The sequence below is a fragment of the Eptesicus fuscus genome, chromosome 7 (genome assembly GCF_027574615.1).
Source record: "Eptesicus fuscus isolate TK198812 chromosome 7, DD_ASM_mEF_20220401, whole genome shotgun sequence".
In the NCBI taxonomy this organism is placed as follows: domain Eukaryota; kingdom Metazoa; phylum Chordata; class Mammalia; order Chiroptera; family Vespertilionidae; genus Eptesicus; species Eptesicus fuscus.
The window spans coordinates 74,024,828-74,044,813 of record NC_072479.1 but is presented as its reverse complement, the minus strand read 5'-3'; the positions used below and the strand labels follow the sequence as shown (position 1 = coordinate 74,044,813).

Here is a 19,986-nt window from a genome sequence, read left to right as displayed (position 1 = left end):
CTGGTTCAGAGGTTGACGCTCACCCAATGAACCACATTGGCCAGGCAGGAGTTGGACTCCTGACTTTTAGAGCCATTGTTAGGCAGTGAACTGGGATGAACTGGAACATGGTATGAACTGATAGAAATCCGTAATACATGGTTTCATATGCTACCTGCAATGGGAAAGAGTACACCAAACTAAACCAAAAACTGTGGGAGACTACATATAACTCCAGACACCATCTAAGGACTTTCCTTCCTTCAGGCACTAAGACAGGAAATGATAAGGTTTCAGAAATATGTAAAGTATAATCTGCACGAGTGCCTGGCATAAATAGTGTTTAAACATAAGGATACTCTTTTCTTCAACTTAAGGTAGCTTTATTGCTTATGCTTTTCTTTGAACTGAAATGAGGACATTTATTCAAGATTAACATACATTATGAAACAGCTCAATTTAGGAATTAGATAATTGTTTAAAGCATGCTTGACTGTGCCAACATACTGTAGTATTTTTCAACTTCAGTAGTAGAATCTTTGCTCTATATTTTTTGCTTTTTTTAATGTATGCTGAAAATTTCCCATCAACTTCTGTTTTAAACAGACAATGAAAATCATTGTCACTGGAAATTAGTGTTATTTTAAAAATGAATCTCTTCCTCACATTTGAACTTACTCTTTGTTATGGTAGAGTCTTTTTAACACTAGTTCTCTGAGACCATTAGGAAAAATTGGGGAGAATTTTAGAACATCCGTGCAGACGACCTCTAGTCAGAACTGCCAGGTCTTTAACCACAGTGTTGGGAATTTTCTTACCGTCTTGTAGCAGTATTGAACAATGGTTAATTGACAGCAATAAAGCAGGATAATCAAAGCTGATAAGCTGAGAAAAGGTTAACTAGAGTAACGTTTAGTACTTAGAAAAATTTCTCAGGTAAGTGGTGGTCAAAATCAATATTTAGGATTTCATTTGTGTTAATACAAAAATACAACTTAAAGCCACAAGTTTATTTGTTTTATCATTTTTTTTTTTTTCATTTTAAAAAATTGTCCTCCTATCCCCCAATGAATCCTTCCTTGTATGGGGGAAGGAAAAGAGAAATTTGTATTACCTAGCTGCCTGCATTGCCACCACGGGAAATAGCATGTCAAGTTCCTGCTTTATCTAGACCCTCCTCCTGGCCATCCTTCACCTTCATTTACTGAGGGTGCCAAAGTCGGTGCTAGTGCTGCGACTGTAAGAAATGAGACGGGATTCATTGTACAGTAGGGGAATGGATCTCACACACAACACAAAACAGTGTCCTTTCATTATGTTTAGAAAAACTATCTGTTGAAGCACTATTTATAACTTCATTGGTTTTATTACCTTTGTAGTTTACTTAATTTAAATTAAAGACCAGTTAACTTTTTAAATTTCCCTGGTCTTAGAGAGCAGCTCTTCTTACCCTACCAAAACGCTTCTGCCAATGCACCGGGCCTCCCGCAGAGCCTGCCCTCTCTGAGCCACAGTAAAGGCAGCTTTATAATGTCTGCTTTGCAGAAGGCACCTTCTTCCCTTTCTCTTCTTCAGGTCTTTTTCTCTCCCAATATTACCATCAGTTTGATGTTTTCTCTTAAAACTTTGGCCCCGCCATGTGTTCTTTCTTATCACTGGACCACATCAAAGATCATTTCTATTCCTTTCTCGGTGCTTGCTTGATGTCCCAATGTTGCATTTGTCTGATGTGTGTTCTGTACGAAAATACAGCTTCTATTAATATGGTTATCTTGTCCTTTAATCTATATGCACTTAACAGTGGTTCTTTTGGCTGACTCAAATTGGAGTAACAGATCTTCAATAAAGACACCTCATTTATTTGATGAACATTTATCAAAACTCTGAAAACAGCTTTCTGGTGTATGGGATATTAAAGTGTTAGCCAGGGAAAGGGGACCCCATCCAAGTAATCAATGGATGACTTGTCTAGTAAAGTTTAGGACATGTATTTTTCAAACTGGTCTAAACAAAAATGATTGTGTGGCTACTTAAAAATAATTGATCATATCATTTGCTTGTCTTATCTTTCTTCTTTGCTCTTGATTTCCTGCATGACATTTAATGACAAATCGTAAGACTAACAATGCATTTCAGTTCCTATGGTTTATGGATCAGTTTATGAACCCAAAAGGGAAAGGTGCAGGAAAAAGTGGGAACAGCATGGGTTATGTGAACTACCCTGGGATGGGAGTCTGGTAGGAAGAAAGCAAACACCTGAGTTCAAATCAGGGCTCCACCATTCGCTGGCCATGTGAGCCTAGAAATCTTTCTGAAATCTTAGTTTCCTCATCCGCAAAGAGGGTATTCTAGGCTTTTACCTTCACAAGGTTATGAGCAGTCTCTGAGTTGTGCAGTGTTGCCTGGCACTTACTGAGTGCCTACTATTCTCTAAAGGCAGGAACTGGGTTCTGATCAAATCACCTCATCTTTCTGAACTTCAGTCCCCATTGTGGGGTGTGCAGGAGGCAGAGGATCAATGATTCTCTCTCATCATTGATGTTTCTATTTCTCACTCCCTCTCCCTCCCTCTCTGGATGATTAAGAACTCAAGAGCAGTCCGGCCAGCATCGTGGCTCAGTGGTTGAGCATCGACCTATGAACTCGGAGGCCACAGATTCCCTGTCGAGGCATATGCCCTGAACATCAGCTGCCTCTTTACGCCCCACACCGGGACTGAGCTTGCAACTTGGGAATCGAACCAGTGATCTCTCGGTGCCTGGGATGATGCTCAATCCACTGAGGCACACCAGCCGGGCTCCTCTGTCTTCTTTAGGAGATAAGTAGTAGGTCCATTGAAGCCAGGAGGCTCTAGCCCATCTGATGTGAGAGGGTGAAACAGGAATTCTGTGATATCTAGTTGGCTTCAAGCCTACTCATTTTCATTAGAAAAAAAATGTAATGTGACTGCTGGTCTCTTTTTCTTGTAAAACTTGGAAGCATGCAGTAAGGCATCTTTGCACTGCAGCTGTAACACTATGTAAAAAAATAATATGGAAATGAATGGCATTTTTATAAAAACTATTAAGTTATATGAAGTGTTAGTCTAGTAACCAGATTTGGAGACAATGTCTCCATTGAGGGTTATAGTAGCTGAGCAGGGAGAGCCCAGGTAAGGAAGGGGACGCTTTGGACTCACTTCTCCCTTCCTCAGTTGTCTTTGAAGTTTATACATTTTATGGTAGCTTGCATCAGATTTGTGGGCTTCCAGCTCTTTCTTTTTACACTTTCTAATTTGATATTTCATATTATTTTATAACTAAGAATTTGTAACTTTTTGGTGGCATTTTCTATTCATAATAAAAGTAGTTCAGTTTCTTGGTATATTAAAAAAAAATGGTTGAAGGAAGATGGTCTTGTTACTAAAGTAAACCTTTCTATAAATAAATGCAGAAACATCTGTTAAGGGCATAGTCTGAATGTAGCAGACCTAAGAATTGCGTCAATTCTCGCCGTGTAGCCAAGATTTCTTTCTTAGGCTTTCTTTCTAACTCGAACATCATGGCAGAGTTTCGCATTCTCACAGCATTAGGCGATAGAGTGGTCAAAGAACTGGTGCCAAGTTACCTCTTTGCTACCCAGTGGTTGTAATTTGTACTCACCAAGGAAAAGTGTGGCGTGCTTTTTGTTTGTATTTTTTAGTACCGAAAGCTTGACTCTCTCCTTCAGCTTCATTTTTAGGCCCTGTCCTTAGGCAAATTTCCAAATGTCTGTTAAACTGCTTTCAAGAAATTATTGTGGGATCGCAGGGAGCTTTGGTCAGGAGAAAAAGAAGGCAGGAAGTCTTTCCTAGAACACCCTAGGCCCACCAAATGACCTTTTTAAGAAACAACTGAAATTCCTTTCCCAAAGGCACAAAAATACTAATTGAAACCAAACCAAACAAACCCACCCCACAAGTACTGCAATTCAGATGTCTAAAGGGGAGGGTCAGCAAGGGGAGGACAAATTCTTGGGAAAACTATTTGAAGCTGAAAGCTTGTGTATTTTTGCTCTTTAATGATTATAAGTTACAACGGGGTGGTTTAGCATTTTTAAGATAAAAGTTAGCCAGGCCGATGAGAACACTGTGTACCCTTTCAGGTGCCTGTGCCTGGTGCTCGACCCTCCCTCAAGACTACCTCACACTCTCCCCGCTTGAGGACACACTCCGGCTCAACAAGGTGAGTCTGTAAGTCTGTGCTCCTTACTGCATCCTAGAAGAGTCCCCCTTACAGGGACTTAAAAAAAATTTTTTTCAAAGTTTTTAAGAATTGCATTCACTGTGAACTCTTAAGAATCGTCATTTGTAAGCCCTTTATTTAGGTAAGTGTCAATGTGGTTAACAGCGGTATCTTTTGCCACTGTAATGTGAATCCTAGGTTCAAATTGGGTTGACGCTGCTAGCATTGGGTTTCAAATTTGGAATCTGAGGCAAAATTTTACAAATTATATTACCACTCTTGGGCTTCCTGAACACTATTCTACTAATGCTTTAAACCAGGGATCGGAAACGTCCTGCCCACAGGCCATATTAGGCCCGCAAAATCATTTGGTCTAGCCCTAATCAGTTTGGCTCACTGGATAGAGTGTTGGCCGGCGAACTGAAGGGTTCCAGGTTCAATTCCCGTCAAGGGCACGTATCTTGGTTGCAGGCTCCATCTCACATCGATGTTTCTCTCCCCGTCCCTTCCACGCTCTCTAAAAATCAGTGGAGAAAATATCCTCGAGTGAGGATTAACAAAAAAACAAAACAAAACAAAATCATTTGGTCCAGCCCTGCCAAGGCATTAGAGTTGAGTTAATTAAATGTTTGACCAAATATAGCGGGCTAATTTTTAAGTTGATAATTTTGTATGGCCCACGAATGATGTTATAAATATCCAAATGGCCCTTGGCAGAAAAAAGGTTCCCACCCCTACTTTAAATGGACAGTCTCCTATAAACCAGAGACCTACGCATTTCTAACAGTGAAAGGCTAGAAGGTTTCGATAAGTCTGAAATATATCCTATGTTTGAGCTTCCATCTCTTTAGTAGTGTTACTAGTTGGCTCCATTAAGTAAAAGGCACATAGAATCCTTGGAGGTGAGAATACACAACTAAATTATTTTCCACTTGCTTTTCATATGTTGGATGTGTGTAATCTCTTATCTCTTGAACATTCAAGTGACTTGCTCGTCCCAGAAGGGAAAATAATTTGACTTTGTTTGTAGTAAGTGAAATACTTATGAATAAACTGTGTTCACATTTTACAAGTGAATAAACTGTGTAAGGGTACTAACCAGCATGCTGTCTCATAAATTCCTTAGTCCCTCATTTGCAAAAGTTATGTGCATGCATTTTTGCCTAGATAATGAATTTCAGGGGTCTCACATACATTCATTCCCCCATGGAATAAAAAAGCATAACCTTAGAGCCTTCTAGTAATTACTAGACTGTGTGGAAGGAATGGATTTCTGGAAGCACAAGTCTGTATTCTCATTGATTCACTTGTTCTGGACTCTATTGCATTGTTTGTGGGTGAGGAAACCAGGACTAGGCCACTAGTGTTGAGAGTCAATGATAGTCTGATTGTAATAAGTCAAAATCCTAGTTGAGCCCTGGTTGTTGTAGCGCCTTTTTGTAATACAGTCTAAAGAAGCATAAGAAAAAAAAAAAGTGTTATGTAGCTAAACTGACTAAAGTTCTCTCCATGATTGGATAGGCACTTAAATTTTAGTTTTAGCTTCCATTGCTGATAAAGCTGTTTCAGAAATCTTTCTTTTATACATCAATTATTTCTGTTCAGGTGGATTTATAAAGTATTAAATTATACCAAGAAGGAATTGCAGTTCAAGTTTAGTATTGCGGGATTGTGTACATTGAGTTTGAACAGTTTAATTATTTTTGTTTCTTTTTGAAAACTACTAGTTATCCGCTAATACAGGTAGGAGATGTATGAGTTGCTTGGAGTTTGCTCCTGAAGAGTTTTCATTTTTTCATTGTTTCTGCTCAAAGGCTCAGTACACTAAAAATTAAATGACTTTGATTCTTGACTTCAAGTGCAAAGAGGCTCCTTTAGCACACTGCTTTGTTTTCCTTTTGAAATTAAGTGTTTGCTTGTTTTACATAAATGAAGGGCTCCTAGGCTAGGGTATAGCTAGCTATGCCTGAAATTTATAAAACTTTTTGCCTGTGCTGGTTACTGAAGTAACCCAGCTTACTCATAGAGGGGAGGGTATGTGAGTTCCCCAAGACTATATGAATGAGGCGTCTAATTTTAGATATGCTAACTTTGATGAGCAACAAAACCAGCTTGTAATTCTCGGTATTGCTATACTGTAAACGACTTTAAGTTTTTTTTCATGGAGTTACTTTAAATTTTTAATGTCTTGCAATCAGATTATCTCTACTAAATCACATTTTCTCCATAAAGATGCAATCTTCCCCGCCATTATTCTTTTAAAGCATGATGATAGAGAATAATTCAGTTTATTACAAGGCATCTTTGTTAGGTTTATAAAACTATGAGAGCAAACCCGTATTTTCTGTTAAAAAAAGACAGATTGGATAAAACAATAAGACTTTACATATTGTTTATTTGCTTCTCTTTCTGTTTGAAATAGAACTTTCCCCAATCCCCTTTTCTTGTACCTTCCTGTAAAACCATTAGTGAGGGGAAATAACAATAAACAGGATTTAGCTCTATACATTTCTTTAAAAATGGCCTTGCAAGTAATTTCCCATAGTTTCTGTGATGAAGCATATGGTGGTAATATACTGTGCCCCTGGTAATGAAGAGTAGTTTCAAAATACTCTCCACATTTTATATTTTAAGCTGTGTATGTGTGTGTTTTCAGGTTAGGTTTTATGTCCCAAGTAGACTTAATGAAATTTATTTTTATTTGCTTATTCTTGGTTCAGATTGGGACATTTCTGAGTAAAACTGGTAAAGCGATGATTTATTGTTGTTACAGGTAATTCATGCACACAGATTTTAGGAGGCTTGAAATGATCTTGGGGAGAAAACAGCTTGGTAGAAGGGGGGCCATTTTCTGTAATTTAAGTTGTCATAGTAACCTGCATCAAGACACGTACTTGGAATCCAGGCCTGAAGAATTTCAGTGACAATAAACATTCCAATCGCATTCATCATCCTTTTTTTTTTCTTCCAAGAAAGGAGCCATCTATTGTGACCTCATTATTTCATTTCTGTTTTTAGAGCATGGGTAGCAGTTTGCATTTTTTAGCATTTTGAAACTTGCCTGGTAGAGTAAAAAAGAAAAGTTTAGCTGTATATTTGAAGTTGACTTTTTTTGATAATCTCAAATTCATTTTAGGTGGCAAGATAGGTTCAATATATGGTTACTTAATGAAGAAAAAAAACAAACCAGGATTTGAAAAAATTGCCATATACATTTGTTAAATGCAAGGCTAATGTTAAGAGTATTGGAATCTGGTTTTTACGGAATGCTGATCTGGGAATGTTTTTATTTTCCTAATGTCAAATTGTTAATATTTTTATTTTATGTCATTTTGGGTTATTATTTTAAGCACAAGTGTACTTAAATAAAAAAGATGAGATAATCATTTTTATTAGCAGAATGAGTTTACTTTGAGAAATTGTATCCAGATATTAGTTTTAGATGGGCTATCTTTCACAGAAAATAGTAGAATTTTTTTTCTAAAGAAAAAGCTTTTTTTTGTTTTGCTTCTCTCTTGCCTTTTGCAAAATACTGTTTGTTTATTAAGATAATATGCAGTTAAAATTGTTCTCCATGAGTAAGGAATGTTAAGAGAAATAGGAGGTAAGGGTGTGAGTGCCATTCATTTTAGGAAACTTGGAAAATAAATTGGAAGAGTTTGTGGCTAGTCTAATAAAAAATTATACAAAATTAGAAGTTATGGGATGTAACTGTAGATAAAAAGTGTTAATAATCTTATATATGAGAATATTAATCAAATGAATAATTCTTTTAAAAACATAAATTAACAAAATTTAAATTTTTGAAAGTATAAAGGTATATTTAGAAAGCCTAAGCAATCCATTTACTTGCAAAATGTAAAGGAAAATAAAATCCCCCATTATCTCACTGTTTAAAAAATTCCTCAGTTAATATTTTATGAGAAGTATCTGTAATTTTTTAAACAGAATTGGAATCAAGCTGTCAATAGCAAAAATACTAATAATGGTGAAACACTAGAATTTTATCTTCTGTTAGAATTAACAGCATAACCAGTTATCATCACTACTAACTAAAATGGCGTTGAAATAATAAGATAGTGAATTAAGAAAAGAAAAAGGACTGAAAGAGAGAATTGGAAAGGATAAATTTTATAGTTAATAAAAAAGTCACCAAGATGATAAACTGAAATGAATAGAGTGTAGTAAGTTTTCATTATATATAATGTAATGTGACCTATATAGTAGTAATAACCAGTTCAAAAATATGAGGAAAAAAGGTGCCTATTCATAGTAGCAACAAAAAGTATGCTGAAGATTAAACTTTGTGAGAAATGTGAATGGCATGTAGGAAGGAAACTATTAAACTTTACTGGGAAGATGTGGACACACTTTCTAGATACAAAGACAGTTAATTAATTATTTTCATTCTCTTTATATTTGTAAGTTTAATATAATTTTAATCAAAATCTCAGCAGTAATCTTTTACAGGTCATTGATTCTGAATTTAATTTTCATAGAAAAAAATCAGAGCCACAAAATGCTTATATACAGAGGAATAATAATGTAGGAGAACCTATAATGCTAGATATTAATAAAAAATAGTATGATGTTATTAAACAAACAAATATTTGGAAGAGAATAGAAAGCTCAGAAGAATGTTGTATTGATAAAATGCCATTATAAATAATTAATATAAAACTGTAGTAATAAATATACCAGATGAGAATGCCCATGAATATCTGCTGGATTTGGGAAAAGATAAACTAAAATGCAGTCGCAAAGGTTAAAAAGGAATGATTTATATATAATTGCATTGAAAATAAAACAAATTTAGCATATGCCAAATCACTAAAAGTATTCTCTCTGTATATAATACCTAGGTCCTATATGTAAAGAATTATTTCAGATTAGTAAGAAAACACTCAATGCCCAATTAAAAATTAGTTTTGTAGTTCTTGGTAGACAGTTTAATAAAGAAAATAAACAGATATAGACCTAAAGATTTGTTTAATATTAATATTTAACAAAGAAATGTTATATCTTGTGTGTTATATTATTAAAGACTCAAAAACATGCATATGACCTTTTCATAAAATGTCACATAAGCAGACCTATATAATTCTTAATATTGGCAGTGGGAGAATTAAGAATCTATCCTATATAATAAAAGCCTAATATGCTAAGTGTCCGGTTGGCCGTTCAACCAATCAAAGCATAACATGCTAATGATATGCTAAGGCCATGCAACCGCTCACTATGAGGTGCATTGACTACCAGGGGGCAACGCTCCGAATGGTACGTTAGCTTGCTAACGGGGTCCGACTGGTCGGGACTGAGTGAGACGGGCCGGACACACTCTGGAGCCCTCCTGTGGTCCCTCCCCAGCTGGCCAACTTCCTGCATCCCTTCCCAGCCCCTAATCATGCACTGGTGGGGTCCTTCGGCCTGGCCTGCACCCTCTCGCAATCTGGGACCCCTCGGGGGATGTCGGAGAGCCAGTTTCGGCCCGATGGTGAAACAAATGGTCACTATGACATGCACTGACCATGAGGTGGCAGACGCTCAATGCAGGAGCTGCCCCCTGGTGGTCAGTGTCCTCCCACAGGGGGAGTGCTGCTCGGTCAGAAGCCAGGCTTAGGGCTGGTGAGTGCAGCGGCGGTGGTGGGAGCCTCTCCCACCTCCATGGCAGCACTAAGGAGCAGCCTAAGCCGGCAGTTGGACATCCCCCGAGGGCTCCCGGACTGTGAGAGGATGCAGGCTGGGCTGAGGGACCCCCCCACCCCAGTGCAAGAATTTCATGCACTGGGCCTCTAGTCTATATATATAAAAGCCTAAGCGACCATTGCTACTGGTTGACTGAACGACCAGTCAACCGAACGACTGGTAGACTGGTCGCTATGATGCGCACAGACCACCAGGGAGCAGACACTCAATGCAGGAGCTGCCCCCTGGTGGTCAGTGCGCTCCCATAGCCAACCTCCCGTGGCCGGCCAACCTCCTGCAGTCCCTCCCCCAGGCCAGCTGGGTGGTCAGTGTGCTCTCACAGCCAACCTCCCACAGCCAGCCAGCCTCCCACAGTTCCTCCCCCCGATCGGCCCCAATTGCCAGCCAGGCTAAGGAACCCCACCAGTGCACGAATTTGTGCTCCAGGCCTCTAGTGTTCATATAATGCAACTAGAAGGTAGACTGCTCTGTAGCCAATAACAGAATCTGTTTGTTTACCTATTTACCCACCTACTTACCTAGTTTGTTTAACTATTTAATTAAATGGAAAAATAATAGTAACTTAAAAAATAACTATATAAGGACATAATCTACATATATAAAAGCCTAATATGCTAAGTATCCGACCGTTCGACTGTTCGACCAGTCACTATGATGTGCACTGACCACCAAGGGGCAGATGCTCTGACCGGTAGGTTAGCTTGTTGCTGGGTCTGGCCAATCGGGACTGGGTGAGATGAGCCAGACACGCCCTTGAGCCCTCCTGCGGTCCCTCCTGGCCAGCCAACCTCCTGCGGTCCCTCCCTGGCCAGGCCAAGGGACCCCACTGGTGCATGAAACCGTACATTGGGCCTCTAGTCTATATATATAAAAGCCTAAGAGTTCGGCTGACCATCTGACTGGCCAACCGATAGCCATGACATGCACTGACCACCAAGGGGCAGACACTCAATGCAGGAGTGGAAACCACAGGCATGGAAACATGGAACAGGCTGATGAATCTCAGAGCGGGAGGGGAGGGCAGGAAGAGATTAACCAAAGTCTTATATGCATACTAGTAAGGTCCCTTGGCCTGGCCTGTGCCCTCTCGCAATCCGGGACCTCTCGGGGGATGTTGGAGAACCGGTTTCAGCCCAATCCCCACAGGCCAGACTGAGGGACCCCACCGGTGCACACATCCGGGCCTCTAGTGTGAATTATAATATCCTTATATCACATATTTTTAAAGCATATTTATATAGACAATAAATTAGAAGGCAGTATACAAAAGTACTAATAATGATTTTCTCTAAGAACTACAGAACAATAATAATTTTTGTTAACTTTAAATTATTATTACAGATTTTCTAAAATGTATTTATATTCAGAAAGTTGAAAATGGATTCAGGTTAAAAAAATAAATATCTAATATTTCATTATATACCTTTTTGAAAAGAATGTATTTACTGTAAAGACATTTTTTGTGATAAACTATACGCAGAAATTAATAACAAGGCATCTGCAGAGTCACTGGGCAGGGCTGAACAGACTGCATTCCTGGCTGCCATTCATATTAGACTGTGGTGTGTACCTGTGCATCTGGTATCGTGCTTCCTGGGAATGTGGGGCCCAGCATCCCTGGGAATGATAAAGAGCATTGTGTCCCTATGTTTAATATATCTGGAAATTTCACACCAGTTAATTATCTTTCTGTCTGTATAAATTACTTCAGCTGGGCTATTGGGTAAGTTTTATGTGTAGATGTTTCTGCTGTGTTATGTATTTACTTCTCATACTTCCTTAATGGATCTTTATAGTCCATTGGACTAACATTGTAGTTGGTGATCATAACTCACGGCACCTGTGGTTCCTCAGTTTACAGTGGAGGGTTGATCTATATTGTTTGAATTAAGCACTTTTTTGGCATTGAAAGGCATGAGTGATACTGTTGAACCACACCCACTTTTTCCTGTAAACTCTCCTGTGGTATGCAGTTTTTCCTTTGTGCTTTCCTGTTTTTTGGATGAATCATAATCTAAATAGGAGAAATTTTTTGGTAAATATTTCAAGTATGAATTTTTATATGCATCTAGTAGACTGTGTGAATCAAGAACATTTGTGCATCCGCTGTAGAGTTGTTTTACTTCCTTGGGGGAAAATTCTAACTGCACCTTGAAAATTAGTAGAATAATTGATAATATACATACCAAATGTGTCTTTTTTATAAATTATAAATAAGTCCTAATTCTACAAAACGTGAGGAAGTAATAGACCTCAAGGTTTGGATCATTTGCAAAAGGATCAAAGCCTTTTCACCATCACCTTCCATAGTTCTCTTTATTAGCACATTTGTATTCACACCTAGTATTGCTGTCTTTAGGTTTGCAGAGAATCTACTGGGAGTTAGACAGGTAGTAACTAATTATAGTCATGTCATAAATTATGCAATAGTGGAATGAAGAAGGTGCTGTGGGAGCACTTTAACTGGGTAGAGGTTAAGGAAGGCTGCTTATGGATATCACTTGAGCAAGTGTTCAAAGGTGAGTAGATTTTTAAGGAGTGGGATAAGGTCGCCTAGAACAGCCTGGCAAAGCCTAGAAAGGAACATAGGAGCATGATGTGTTTGGAGCAAACAAGTATAGCTGGGTGTGGGAATTATGGTAATTACTTGAAAGGATCAAAATTATTTAGAAGTAGACAAAGTTGTAGTTGGAGGATAAGTAGAAGTATTAATGATTTGGAGTAACCTAAACTTCAGAAATCCCTGTAAGCAGAAAGTTGCTCATGCTTTTTATTCTTGATAATTTGTGTATAATCTCAAGAAATTAAATATGTAACATATTCTCATGCTTCAAAAAGATGTTGCTACTTTAAACTGTTCTTTTAAAATTAGATATAAATAAATAACATTAAAAGCTATACTGTTTCCAGCAAGTTGATTCAATGTTCCATTCAGTTTGTTAATATTTTCTCCTGTGAGCTGCTCGAGCTACTTTCATTGTGCAGATTCTTTGCAGATTTTGCCTTACCAGAATGTGAATTGTGTGGGGGATGAAATAATTAAAGATTGCTCTTTTTTTGTACAGCAAATAATGCTTTTAGAAAAACAGACTGATATTTACTGCCGTTTTTCCCCACTTTGCTTCCAAAGATTGTTAGAATTATACTCTCAATCTTTTTTACTATATCAAGAAATAGAAATGTAAATTGTAATTTTTGCTGTTAATAAAATAGCTATTTCATCTAGAAATATTTACATTCTAATGTGAAAAATAAAATAATGTCATGTGGATGTCTTACCTTAGCTCTAGTACTGTTTTGCCTGCTTAATTTTGTATTTCCCCAGTGCTACACCACCACATATTTCAAGCATATACATAAAATCTTAATTTTATTTTTCACTTTGAAAGCACTTTGAAGATTTGGATTTGATGTTAAAGAAACCAAGACCGAGTTGGAGACTAGTTTGCTTCCTCTAAATATATTCTCTAGGGCAAAAACTCTTCTGCTCATCTTTTTGGACCCAGTGCCTAGCCAAGTAGATAAAGATCAAATAGGTGAATATATCTTTCTATTCTCAGAGCCTGAATTACACTCTTTTTTTTTTTTTTTTTTTACTTCCAATTAGTCCAGTGTTCTTTCCTAGCCACTGGTACTTTCTCCTCTGATTTACTATTGCAAAATGAATTTATAAAGCAGCAGCATTCCCAACGTTTCAAGTTATGTATAATGCAGAGCTGCCAGCTATCATAACCCTCCTCCCCCCCAAGAAATCTAAGCTTAATATGTGAGGACAAGAGGACTATCTGGGCTGAGAACCAATGGCAATGCTAGGGTATTCCTGAATGAAGTAGAATTCCACACTCAACGATGGATAGCACTTTGTGCTATTCAGTATATTGTTCACACTTTTTGTTGTTGTTGCTAATCCTAACCTGAGGATACTTTTTCCATTGAATTTTAGAGAGAGAGGAAGGGAAGGATGGAGGGAAAAAGAGAGAGAGATCCATGTGAGAGAGACACATCTATTGGTTGTCTCCTGCATGCACCCTGACCGACCAGGACTGGGGATCAAACCTGCAATTGAGGCACGTACCTTGATTGGAAATTGAACCTGTGACCTTTTGGTCCAAGGGATGCTCTGACTAGTGAGTCAAACCGGCCAGGACCACACTTCTTTTGATAAAACCACAGAGTCAAAACTTGCATTAGGATCATAGGCTTTATTTTATTTACTGTTTTTATTTATTTTTTTACTTTATTTTATTTACTGTTTTTATTTACTGTTTCTAAGCAGGTGGGAAATTTGTGAGAGCAGTTTGTGATTGAAGGGATGCTCCTGGCATTTAGTGAATGGGGCCCGGTGCCAGACATCCTGTTGTGAACAGGACAGTCCTACATAGTGGAGTTAAAAATGATCCACTCTACTTTCCTAACAAAAAACCACAGTGAACATAACTTTTTACTGAAAGTGTGGGTGCAAGAGATTAAGGGCATAAGATCAAGAGTTCCTTTTAAGACATGCTGAGTTTGAGATGTCTACTGGATGTCCAAGTGGCAAGCTTGACTAGGTATCTGAATGTGAGGTTGAAGTCAGAGAGAGGTCTGAGCTAGAAATATAAATATGGGAATTGTCAAGTATTTCAAGTTATGGTCAAGTTGAATAAATCACCAGGGAAAATACTAGAGGACTTATATATTAACTAGAGGCCCGGTACATGAATTCCTGCATGAGTGGGGTTTAGCTGGTACATCCCAATGGGGACCCATCTGGCTGGCCCAGCAGGGCGGGGCAGGCGGTTGACCAGCTGGCCCCACCCCCGATCTGAGTGTTGGTGGCCGATTGGGGGCCAGGCCAGCCAGGCTGATCAATCTCAAGAAATTAAATATGTAACATATTCTTATGCTTCAAAAAGATGTTGCCTGGATCACGCTGGTTGGCTGCCGCAGTTCGTGTCATAGCCACTGGTCGTTCTGGTCGTTCTGCCATTCCAGTCGCTGGGCTTTTATATATATAGATGATTGAGATTTGGAATACTTAAGCATTAGTAAAGCACCGAGAACAGGAGATTGAGAAGGATTACTAACTAGTGAGGTTGGAGGAAAGCCAAATGAAGAAAGTGTGTCAGGAACATGGAATGATACACATTGATTCTTAGATTTAGCAACATGAAGGTGATTGGTCATCCTCATAAAATAGTTTAGTGGAGTGATAGAGGTGAGAGCCTAACAGGAATGAGCTCAATAGAGGTCAGAGGTAAGAAAATGAAATGGAACAAGAATGAAAGATAGCTGGTAGAGGAAGTAAAATAAAACTAAAGCTATTTTTGCTTTTTTGTTTTTGTCTTAAGATGGATAATAAAGCTATTTATTCTCTGCTTCAGTGTAAAAATCAGTGGGGAGAGTGATGATGCTCATTGAAGTTGATATGAGGGGCCTCCTGTGACCACACCAGTGGCTTCCCATGCATCTGGCTTGCCATAGCCTGGAATAGCTGACTGATATGTAATTGATTTGGAGAACAGAAGACTTTCTCACTCTCCAGTGTTATTCCTTTTTTGTTTAGGAAAGTTGGTCAGGCACCAGCCAAGGGCTTAGATTTTAGTCAGAAACTGAACTAGAAATTAGTGGAAAATTAGAAGGTAAGGTAGAACCAATTGCTTCTCCCTGGGCAGTGACTTAAAAACATCTGAAGTTTTTCATTTTTGTTCACCGGGGCCTCTTAACCATTTGACTTGTAGGCAGAATGGCCCAGGGCCTGTAGAATAAGGAGAGTGAGGCTCCTACAGGGCACAGGGTGAACAAGGGCACTCACTCTCAGAGTCATGCAAGTACAGTGTTGGCACTTGAGAATGATGCCTCCTTACATTTACACCCGTGCTTGCCACTCCCTTGTCCCCCTGGCCCTGAGAATGGGCACTCTAGTCTTTTTTTAATATATTTTTTATTTATTTCAGAGAGGAAGGGAGAGGGAGAGAGAGAGGGAGAGAGAGAGAGAGAGAGAGAGAGAGAGAGAGAGAGAGAGAGAGAGAGAGAAACATCAATGATCAGAGAGATTCATTGATCCGCTGCCTCCTGCACGCCCCCTACTGGGGAGCGAACTCGCAACCCAGGCATGTGCCCTTGACCAGAATGGAACCTGGCATCTTCAGTCTGCAGCTGACGCTCTATCTGAGCCAAATCAGCTAGGGCCACTCTAGTCTTTTTAAGGGACAGTAGAGCCCGGACAGTGTTGCTCAGTAGTTGAGCATCAACACAAGAACCAAGAGGTCCCTCATTCAATTCTACGTCAGGCACATGTCCGGGTTTCGGGCTTGATCTCTTGTAGGGGGCATGCAGGAGGCAGCCAGTGTTTTTCTCTCATTGATGTTTTCGTCTCTCCCTTACCCCCCCCCCCCCTCTAAAAAAATAAAATAAAATCAATTTTTAAAAATCAGGAAAAACATATTTAAAAGAAAGTACAAGGGAGGGCAATAGAAAAGCTCTCTTGCCCTAATTATCTCATTTTATATTACCAATTTGAGATTAATTTAATGTGCTTTAGTTAGCATGATATTCCCCTCTCTCCTTAATATTTTACTGACTTAAGTGACTCTAACAAACATGAGGAAGACTTGGTGAAGAAGAAAAAAATGTTCTTGGCTGCACAATTTCATTGTTAGTGATGGGACAGAGGGGGGAATGATTGGTTGGGGCCTTTGGACAACTAATCAAAGGGTAATAATGAGGGACTTTTGGTTACCCAAGAAGCAGGAGAGAGGGAACAGGGAGATAAAGAGGGAGACTGGTTGGAATCAGTCCTACTTATGAAGACTAAACTAGAAATTGCCCTTCTCCAGATTAGTACTTTTGTCATTGTTAAGTGTTTTAAGTACCCTAGTACCATCATGTCTTTCCCTCTTTGGAATCCAAAGGAGGTTTATTGCTTTTTTTTTTTTTTAATCCTAAGAATTGAATTTCTTGTTCTGTCCAGTGCAGATCTGAGAAAGATCTCCTGAGGTCATCTGAGGAATTAGCCATCTTTGTCCCTAAGAAATCAAAAGCCCACAGCAACATGCACAGGACCCAGAGAATTCCTTGGCTTTGTGTCCTGAATAATACTGTCACATGGTCCTGTGATTGTCCCTCAGTAGGAGCTGCAGCAGGAAAGGTATAACAGAGAACCATGGCCTGTCTTGATCTTGCTATTTGAGTTGACAGATTCTCATAGGAAGAACATTTAGGACCAAATGTGTACAAATGAGTAGTCATCTGAAGGAATAGTGGGGAGAGATGTACAAAGATGGCTCTAAGGAACTTCCATCATGAGGAGGTGTCCAGAGGGGCAGGCAGCAGACACATTTAGAAAGGACGGAGGTAGTTGGGGGTATGGTCAGTGATTCTTTCATAATTAGGAAGTTGATGATTGTGAGACTGAGGAAGAGCCTAGTGAACTGTTAAAGTGGTTCACAGTGAGAATTGGAATGGCAAGAAGTGTATGACTAATTATGGAAGAAATAATGAGCCTAGTTTTTTAGATCTTGGTATTTCATTGCAAAAGTTGTATCTTTATATATTGCATCCACGTATGAATGAATCTGGTAGCAGTACGACAGAAGTTTTTATTGCAGTTTCTTTGGGGTGAGGGCCTGATGGCATTTTGGTTTGTGTCAGCTCATTTCTTTTTTTTAGTTTTCAATCAAGCTTTTAATGAAAAGATCATAAAATAACAGTTTCTCATCACTGTACATTAAGACTGCACACTTCTGGATGGAGAGATCAGTCGTAGGTGAATTGCTTTTCTATGACACTTGAGGGCTGCGTACTTGCAGCTCTGACCTGAATTTATCGAAACTCTCGAGGGAAGTGAACTCAACATGATGACTGACAGCAGCGGTGGCCAGTACAGGAGTGCGATCACAGTGTCCCTCCCCCTTTCTGGGAAGGACATAAAGTAAGGACATGATCCCTCTTCCAGTTCCAATTAAACAAAACAGCTATAACCCCATCCCTCTCCCTCCCCCTCAAGGTATTTATGAATGGGTCAGTGCCCAACCTGGGGTTCCCCAAGGGGGGAGGGGGAAAGTAAGTGATGGGTAGGATACAGAGAGGCTCCCCTCAGCACCTGGCCCCACAGGGCCCCGCCAAGTGGAGGGGGGCGCCTGGAGATCCTTCCTGTCCTAAGTGAGGTCTGTTATGCAGCATTTTTTAGGTCAATAAATTACAGCAATAAATAGCAAGGTGAGGTAGGGGGAGGAGTTCCTGGTAGAAAAAGTGGGGTGACTGAAGCTGGGGGGGTACTGGGCAGCCTCAGTTCTCACAGTGCACACCCACCCCCTCATTTGGAATGTCAGACTGAGGCTCTGGTTAGGTCCCTCTCCATCCCCTCTCCTGGCATCGGATTCACAGGTTCAATAGCATCTGCCCCAACGTGGCTCTGGGGAAGAGCAAGGGCCTTGGTCCCTCAGGGGGCAGAGCTGAGATCCCTTGTTTGTTCGCCTAAGCCCTGGCGCCTCTGCTTTTGTCCCCCAAGTCGGGGGACATCAGCTCCATTTCTAAGAGCTGATTCAGCCATGTGTCCATGGAAAGAAGTCCCCGTTGAAAGTGGTAGACTTTGACTTTGGTCAGTATTACATAATCACGAGGCCCTTGCAATTTCCTCAGAACCTCTTTTCCAAAAATATTAGTCAAATGTTTCCCAGAATAGCTTTCCTCATCCTGATGAGCAGTATAATTTTTGATAATGTTAGTTACTCTTCCAGGCCCTTGCTTCCTCTTCACCTTCAGTCCCAGAAACACCTGAGCTAATCAAGTAAATGTGATAACACGATTAATTAACTGAGACTGACCCATGAACTTCAGTGATAATCTAGCATCTTTAAAGCTCTTGAAACAATTAAGTGTAATGCATATCCTGCTTAATTGTTTATTAAATGGGAGAGTATATTAGTTCAAGGTTTGCGCTCTGGTTGCAGACTGCCTTGATTCAGATCTTGGCTTTCCCCTAATGAGGTGTGTGATCTTGGGCACATTTTGGAACTTCTCTTTGTCATGGTTTCTTTTTCTAAGAGTAGGGTTAATAACAGTATCTACCTCTTGAGATTATTATGAGAATTAAATAAAATGATACATGCAAAACACCTTGAATAGTTCCTGGCATATGGTAAGTGCTTAGTAAATATTACCAATGGCTTTTTAAAGATTAGCTGTCAGGCATTTAATATTTAAAAAGTGAGAAAACCAAATCTGTTCTTCTTTCCCAAATAACATTATAATTGTCAATGAATATTTGAGTGTTGATTGTGTGAATTGCAGTTTTTTAGCCTTTTTTTCAGTGGCTGGAAATGGCTTCATGTATTTTTGAAGATGGAAGAATAGAAGAAATCTTCCCATCTGGCCTCATATCAGTCTATCACTCTTGACACCTAAACAGAACTGTACTCGTATGTTATTTATATTATTACTAATTATGTGAGTTGAATTTTTAAAAACGTGTGAGGACTGTGGTTAGCATCCACATTTGTTTTTTCTTGGACATTCTGTGTCCATGATGTCTTCCTTCCAGCTGTGCAGTTCCATCTCTGCGCTCTGTCCCTCCACCCAAATTTACAGAATCAAGATGAAGGAGAGTGGATCTCCCAGAGTAAGAAGATGATGAGGTTTCCATGTAGTCAGCAGCACGTTACCCATGGCGTTCTTTGTTGGCATGAGCTCATCCTCAGGGAGCTTGGCAATGTTCACCCTATAAAAAGAGCAGAGTTCTCCTTGTGTGGTGTGCCCACAGAACTTCCCTCCCAGCTTCTCTCATTTCCTTATATACAGTAATTCAAGTATATTTGATAAACCATGGGAAAATGTGGCTTCTCTGTTGAGAGCCACCTGGTAGGACAGCTCTTTAGTGCTCATAAAACTCTTTTAAATAGATGAGTCTAGTTTGGTGCTTCTAAGCAAACTAATGAGAAAAAAATATTCTTATCAGTGTTCTACACACGAAGAAATGCCCTTGCCTGAGTTTAAGGGAGTTCACGGATACAGGGTTAAAATTAGCAGTGAGCCCAGGTCCGCTGACTCTTGAAATCCTGTGTCCTTCCACTTTTATTGCTTTCCAGAGTCACTGAGCTCACTGAGATCCTGTCATGGG

At 39.4% G+C, this 19,986-nt stretch overlaps 1 protein-coding gene across 1 annotated transcript in view; it reads left to right on the top strand.

The window, feature by feature from the left end:
• Window positions 1-19,986, top strand: part of RASSF8 (Ras association domain family member 8) — a 100,823-nt gene that overhangs the window by 20,299 nt on the left and 60,538 nt on the right. The window contains exon 2 of the mRNA XM_028144052.2: window positions 4,102-4,181. The gene's annotated coding sequence lies outside the window, so the exon portion shown is untranslated. The remainder of the gene's footprint in view (window positions 1-4,101; window positions 4,182-19,986) is intronic.